The sequence below is a fragment of the Micrasema longulum genome, unplaced genomic scaffold, assembly GCF_059751315.1.
Source record: "Micrasema longulum isolate JH-2025_06_02 unplaced genomic scaffold, ASM5975131v1 h1tg002705l, whole genome shotgun sequence".
NCBI classification, from domain to species: Eukaryota; Metazoa; Arthropoda; class Insecta; order Trichoptera; family Brachycentridae; genus Micrasema; species Micrasema longulum.
This window is the reverse complement of record NW_028279837.1, coordinates 94693-102583: the sequence shown is the minus strand read 5'-3', so window position 1 is coordinate 102583 and position 7891 is coordinate 94693.

Here is a 7891-nt window from a genome sequence, read left to right as displayed (position 1 = left end):
AAGGAAGGTTAGCATGAAGATTAACAGCAATCTTAAAAAAAACAATCATCTGTGAAGTGAAGAGAACCATAGACATTAGACTATTTTGTAAACTGACCAAAGCATGAAAACGGACACTATTACGAAGACAGATTGAAAGTTGAGTTGCCTGTTAAAATATCATGTCATGGAACATGAGAACGGGCATAAAATGAAGACACTAAGAATGATAGCAAGCAAAACGCTAAAATACAACAACAGAATGGAACACTAGAATAAGAGAGATAATTTATAGATAAAAAATTTTGTCACTAATAAATTTAATGTATCGAAAAGGACAACTCGGCAAACCTACCAATACTGTGGCAACAATACTTCGACATCATAATATGGTTAAAATGCAGGCATCAATAAACTTCACATTCTAGGCAACGATTACCAAGACGTTGGTGACTCATTGCACGTGAAATTAAGTACATATAGAACGGCTGTTCTCCTGTATTTTATGGGTAGGAGAAGCTAGTGGTTACGTAATAGTTTTATATAATTTTTTTTTTTTTTTTTATCATTTAGTATTGTTCAAATTATTTAAACTTTTTTATTAGTTTTTTATTTTCTTGATTTTATTTATAAGTACAAAATATTTCTCTTTATTATTGTTATTATTTCATCATACGTTTTTTTACATTAATATACACAAGTATTAGTTTTAAATAATAATACTTAGTTTAGTATTCAAAATTGTTTTATTAGTTTTTTTACTGGCTCAAAGTATTTCTAATACCAATTTTTTTTTTTCAATAATTTTATAACTGGTAATAATTTGTTTATATTGTTTATCTTATTTAGACTTTCTTTATTTGTAAATCAATAATTTTATTTTAAATGCTCTATATTACTTATAATTATACCTACATGTATGTTTATTTAATTATATTTGTAACTGATATGTAAAAGGCACTTGGTGCCGTATTTATTATCTAAAAGGAATGTGTATTTGACTACACATTTTTATCTATTGTTGCGCGGTATATTCGATAATTCTGAGATTATGATGAGCATTGGTCTGTATGTTCCTGATAATTACCTAAAACAGCGTCAACATAGATTGTTTTATATTCCGATATTCAGGACGAACCTGCATATGGTTATGCCTGTTGGAAGGGCTAGCTCTATGCTGAACAACATCGCTCTGGATATTGATGTGTTCTATGTATCCAAAGGGGTTTTTCGGAGCAGGATTCTCCTACTACTTTGACATGAGTCTTTTTCGTGTATTTTTTTATATTTTTTATAATATGTACGTATTAAATATATTTTTGTAATGTATGTGTTATATTTAAAATAAATGAATTGAATTGAACTGAAAATAAAATAACAATAAAATAATATAATATGTGAAGCTGGCGACATCGTAAGATGCAGGATGGAGTATACAGCGAGAGAGTCACTGGTACGGTGTTGTCCAAAGACTGGACACTACTAGGATCATAGATTCGTAGGGTTTTGACGGTCGCTGTTATCAATATTAATCTGTTATGGGTAATTCCGTGTAAATAAGATTCGGCTACCATTGCAGGAGCCGTCTTCAGGGTATACTAAGTATTTTGCAGAAATAAAAATATATATCAGTAATTCGTACCGTGTTGTTGTCGGCAGCAAGGACATTTCGCGTCATTTTTGTAGTGTGATGCCGGGAACCATGTTTAAATTAATTTCAGCCCATCGTCTTTGTTTACGTTCACGTTCACGTATGTAAGTTCTAAAAAAGTGTGACGTCGCGCGTTGGAAGTGGTGTCTTATGTCTCCACTCTTGGTTTATCATATCTATCATTTTCCCGAATACTTTACCAATGCAAACACTTCTCTGTCGTATTTACTTTTATTGAGTTATCTTGAGATCCAGCACACGTCTCATTTTCAATGATAACACAAATCTAATATTTATTATTGTCATTATGATGTAGCATAGCGGAAAAGTAAACTCTGATAAGTATCGATCCAAATAAATGTTTATTGTTACTTTGAAGTATGTTCCTGTTTCACCCACAACTCGAATAAATATTAATTTTGAAATATTTTTTAAATAATACGTTAATGCTATTACAATGGGAAGTTTACAAAGTTATCTTTGACTGTCTATAAAGTAAAATCAAAGTGTAAATATTTGTATGAAAATTTAAATTATCTTTCTCGGTAACCTCTTATTAAACTTGTTTAGGAAAAAAAATCGTATGCATAGTATATTTTTTACAGAAAAAACTAAATATTAACAGTTACAAAGCGGGAAAGCTTATTTTATTTACAGGGCTTATGTCCTGTCATTGACTGGTTGAAGTGGCCACACTGTGTAACATTCACCATTCTGTTTGTGTTTAAACATCCACATTTCCCCAACTCTTTTATCTGTTGACTTTTGTGAAGTTAAGAACTAAAACTTTTATTGATTGGGGTGAAATCATCTGGCTGAATTATTTTACATACTAGGCAACGCCTAAAAACGTTTTTAAACTTGTATATTTTATTTTATACCAGTTGATTTAATCAACATTGCTCTGAGTGTAAGTAAGTGTGTATGTAAGCCCTGTAAATACCTAGACTTCTGTAATCCCTACTCAAAAATGTTTTCTTTTTGTGTTGCAATAAATTTAGATCTTAATAAAAATCTACGGAGTGAAATCCAGCATGTTTACAAACATTTGGATAAACTCAAAACATAATTGGTTTTTTCTTCTCGTAAACTCGTAAAAACATAATAAAATAAAAAGTCAGAAATAATATTTTTTGTAGAAGTTATGAGTTTTGTGGAAAATTGCTTTTATCAATTGTGAAATATAACTTTTTTCTACGTTTTTAAATTAATAAAAGTCTATAAAATGCTGTCTAAGAAAATGAAAATGTTTTTGCTAATTATTAGTAACAAAAAATATTTTTTAATTTTTAATTCCCGCAAAAACGGTCATTCCATCGTTTATTTGTTCCTGGCCATTGAAAATTGTTTGGAACATGAATCGCGAATCTTGACGTCACAACAACCAAGGCCAAACACGTCGCGTTTCTACAGCAACAAATTTTTATTCAATTTCTTTTTTACATTTATTTATGAAAACATTTCTCCACAATATCCATATTGCTTCTAAAAATACGATTAATTATACTAAATGCATTTCATATATTTTTTTCTGTATTTGTAGTATGTGATATTTCTCTATCGCATTGAAAGAAACTCCGATATCATAGTTTCAAACTTACTTATTTGAAATATAAAATAAAAGACGTAAGTGTACGGAGGCATTACAAGATACTTAATCTGAGAAACACTATATCTTGCATAGATACCTGGTATAAGTAATGAACCATTTTGTTATAAATATACGGGTTGCATTTTACAGCAAATTTTATACTGAAAGGCATTTTGCTGAGCACTGTCCCCTGCGGCGCTAAACACCGGCTTCAATAATCTTAACACCTCCGCCATAAAGAGCTTCCAGTACTTGCATGGATTTAGTAGATACTTGTTTCAGGCGCTTCGAGATATCGGTATAAGCGGTACGCCCCTATTGTGGGTGAGAGACATTCACGCCTCTACCATAATAGACCACTTGGGACATAAAGAATCCGCGTGACAATATCTAATTGTCGCATCCCAGCGAGAGATTTGATTTGACCAAATGTGGGAGTAATGTTTAACATGGAAACTCATTGTACCTCGGAAAGGTGAGCGCGTTATCGGCTTCGCAGTTTCAACCAACTATTTGTTACACTCTTTCAGAACAGAGTCCACCGCTGCGCTTTTGTGCGAGTCCAGGAAATTCAAGCACACTTCTACGGGCCTTCAGAATATCTAGAGACAATTAGAAATGCGTTACGCTAGTTATTGTGTGTACATTGGACCCCAGCGTGTAATGACGGCCTTTGTCCCTGTCGGTAATATTTGTACAAGACAGAAAATCATTTTCAACTTTACAAAAAAAAGCTACAAAAACCTGACAGAGTGCATAAATTTTCCATTTCCACAAGAGCTATGTAGGTATTTGTATGGCCCGAGTAAACAATACGCCATTTGAAATGCATTCAATTCGAATTTGTGCAAGTAATGTAAGTGCTTCTATGGGCTTTAAGCGCCCGCATGAAATAATGTTGACGTGTTCGTATCGCTCGCCGGTTTTTTTTCTTATATCAGACAACTGGAATATTTTAAAACAAGTTGAATGATACCGTGTTTTGCGACAGAATGCTATTCGTCAAATTTATGACTCTAAAGAGCTGCATAGTGACGCATTGTAAATCAAAACCCTTATATTGTATGCCAAGTTTTTTAACTGATAAAATCAAATTAGATAAATAAATAAAACATGAAATCCTTCATAAAGGAGCACGATATATTCTTTAATCATATATTTCTTCGTTTACTTTATGCATTAGTGTCCAGGCGGGTTGAAAATACATTCTGGGTATGAAATAGAACCAGAACCCTGGACGAGTGTTTTCGACTCGATGACTGCTCTCCTGTAAAAATCCTGAATGAGAAAATCATGACGAGATAAGTCCACCTCTTTGTGTAGTTGTTCTAGAGATCCTATGTTCGATTCCTGGCAGGTTTTACGTAAATACTGATGTTAAATGTTGTTTACGCTGCATTATTCAACTTTTCCTGGACTTGCCTTTGAATCGTGGCAACGGGACCACAACCCGTTTAAATTCAGTTGATATTTAAAATGACGTATTTATTTTTCAATGTCTATATTTAAAAAAATAATATTTTCGTAAACTTACATGTTATAATACCTAAAACTCAATTATAACAAAATAATCATAATATGAACTGAAACATAAAACAGTAATATTTTATAGTGAAAAGTGTTTGTTTTTAAAATTATTATTATAAATCATTTCATATCAAAATATCTGTCATGTTTTAATGTACCTACCTACATTTTTAATTTATTTTAGCTTTGCACAATATTGCAATTTAATTGCATGCTGTTAATACTATAATTACTTTATATTGCTTCAAAACAAAACTATTCTTTATATACATTATTTAATTTCCTTAGATTAATTTTCTCATTACTTTTCTATACGCTGAATAAAACACATCAAATGGAGCCATATTGCAATAAGATGATATGAAAATTACCGATGCCTGTTAGTATGATAAACTCCAATTTTCTTACTAAAACTGAGTATTTGCATGATATTTTATCAGTAGTCGACACATGACGTAGGCAATTTTTTTATTTTTTTAGTATATGACTTATCGGAATAAAAATTTGATTCGTCAAATATATTTTCTTACTAAAAAAGAAATATTTGCGTTATAATAATCTATCCAAATATTTAAATTTTATGGCCTTTTTTGAAAGTCGTAACTTACCGTATTAGAAAATGAGAAACAAATTCTAGTAGAGCAGGATCCGAACCTCAGATCTCTTGGGAGCAATAACAAACGCTATCTTTATCGTTACATACCGAGACGGTATACTTAATGTTCCTACTATCTCTATTTTTTAAAGGAATAACCTGCTAAGCCTCTATTTCAGAGACTTGTCAGCAAGTAGGAAAGAAGGAACATGGAAGGAAGTTATGAGAAATACACTACAACACCCAGACCAATTGAGAATAAAATCTTTCTTCGATTACTTTCTTGGAAATGATCGCTTGAACATGATTTTTTTATGACTTTTGACAATAACCAAGACGATATGCTTAACTTTCGTCTGCATTTATCTACCAAGGTATTACATAGCCGGCTCTTTTGACATCTCGATAACACCCAGAAAAATAGTCAAAAAGGTGGAAATATCAATCAAATAAAAAAACAACGTTTTAAGGCTAGATGCTACTTTATTTTAATAGTGCAGCATCTAGCCACATTATCTCTACATCTAGTCGTTCAGATTTTAAACCAACAATTATATCAGAATTTAATTCTATTTCATAATTAACTTATTTCTCTTTCTGTTAAAAAACTGCCACCTCGGAACGATTAAAATATTAAATATAAAACAATTGAAGCAAAAACTTCTCTGTGGAACAAGATTTCGGTCGTTTTGAATCAGTAGATATGTGTACCATGAGATACTAGACTCATTGGTACATACCAATGTACCTACCTAAAAAACTGAGGATAGAGCGTTGATAGTGTATCTTCTTTGTATTCTTCTTCTTATAGAGTATCGTTTATCACTCGGGAGAATCATTTTTCAAATTTGATTTCATAATGAAGGTATGTAATTTTAGTGCATCTTAGCATACCTGCCCCCTTGGTACATATCGATGTACCTACCCAAAACTTGAAGATAGAGCGTCAGTAGTGTATTTTCGTAAACGCTCGCGAAAAATTATCTTTTGACTATGACGTTATGGTGAAGGTGTGATGCCTATTTTGTATGTATCAGTGATTTTATTTTTTTAATAACGATATCCTTTTTTGTTTTTAAGGAACATAAGCCCTACGGGGAATTGGATACAGAAATATGTTTTCTTGCGCGCGGTAAAAATTAGAGCATTTAATAGAAAGTAATATTTCTTGAAAATGTACGAAAAAACTAATAAAAAATATTTTAATAAAAACACACTACTTTGAATGACGTAACTGGTTCATATAAACAATACAATGATATGATGTAATAGCTTTGAAAGATATCCAGTTTGGTCACCGTAAACGAACCAATCGAAAGAACTGTCAAAGAACAGCGAAGTCAAGATTGAAATGTCACTATCTTAATATTTAAATTATTCCATTATCCTTTTTATTTCCTTCTCATCCCCTCTCTTCTCTTCATAGTATAGTGTTTTTGTTTATATTCGTAGTATAGTGTTAATTTTCAAATATTTTTATTTGGTTTATCTTTGTTTTTAATTTTTGTATAAAATTGTAAGATTTAATATGTCCATGTATTTGTAATTTTCTCAAACTCCACAGTTTGGGTAGGTAGGAAGAAATGGCCTTAAGGCAATATGCCCGCCCTTATATATATATATATATATATATATATATATATATATATATATATATATATTGTATATGTATATAATGTGTCAAATAAATAAATAAATAAACAACCTCTGACGTCGAACGTGGAGTTGTTTCAGAAATACAAAACTTTAAAAAAAATCATAGCGCTGACTATACGATATATAAAAATAAAATAAAATAAATTTTGGCTGAGTTCAATATTCTATTAACAAATAAAAAAAATAAAAAAACACTGAACTTTTTCATTGTAATGCTACTGTTTTAAAAAATGTCTTCGTCTAGATTAAATCAATTCATGGACATAAATAAATCCTCTATCGTCGTATTGTAATCGTGGACTAAACGTATGAATTCACAGCGCAGGCGCTGATACCGTGTGCTTAATGAACTCTAGCTCACCATATAAAAAGTTATTGAATAAGTCGGAATATAATTTGATGAGGCGCCATTTGACCAAGAATAGATTGGCTTTAGGCAGCCTTTACTAAGTGGAGAAGATTATTCCATAATTACGTTCCTATTAATTTTCAATTAAGATGCTCAAATCTGCCTTTATACACTGGGTGTGTATAAAAGTTGTCTGATATCCCGCAGTGTTCCATTCGAAAACAATTATATATGAGGCTGCTAGATTTTGACCCATTCGTTTCTTAATATGTTATTAATATTTGATGCATTCATGGGCAACTTTTTCATAGTCTAGGTCAGATTATCATTTTTTTTTTAGTAAAAGAAATATTAGCGTTCTTATCATTTACACAAATATTTAAATTCTGGTGGGCATTTTCAACGAGTTGTAAATAACTCACTATTAGAAAATGGAAATCAAGTTGGGGTAGAGGGGGGTTTGAACCTCGAGCCTCTGGCCCGTGAGTCCGCAACACTAGCCACGGGATCACAACCCGATTCTCAACTCTGTAAGTTACTACC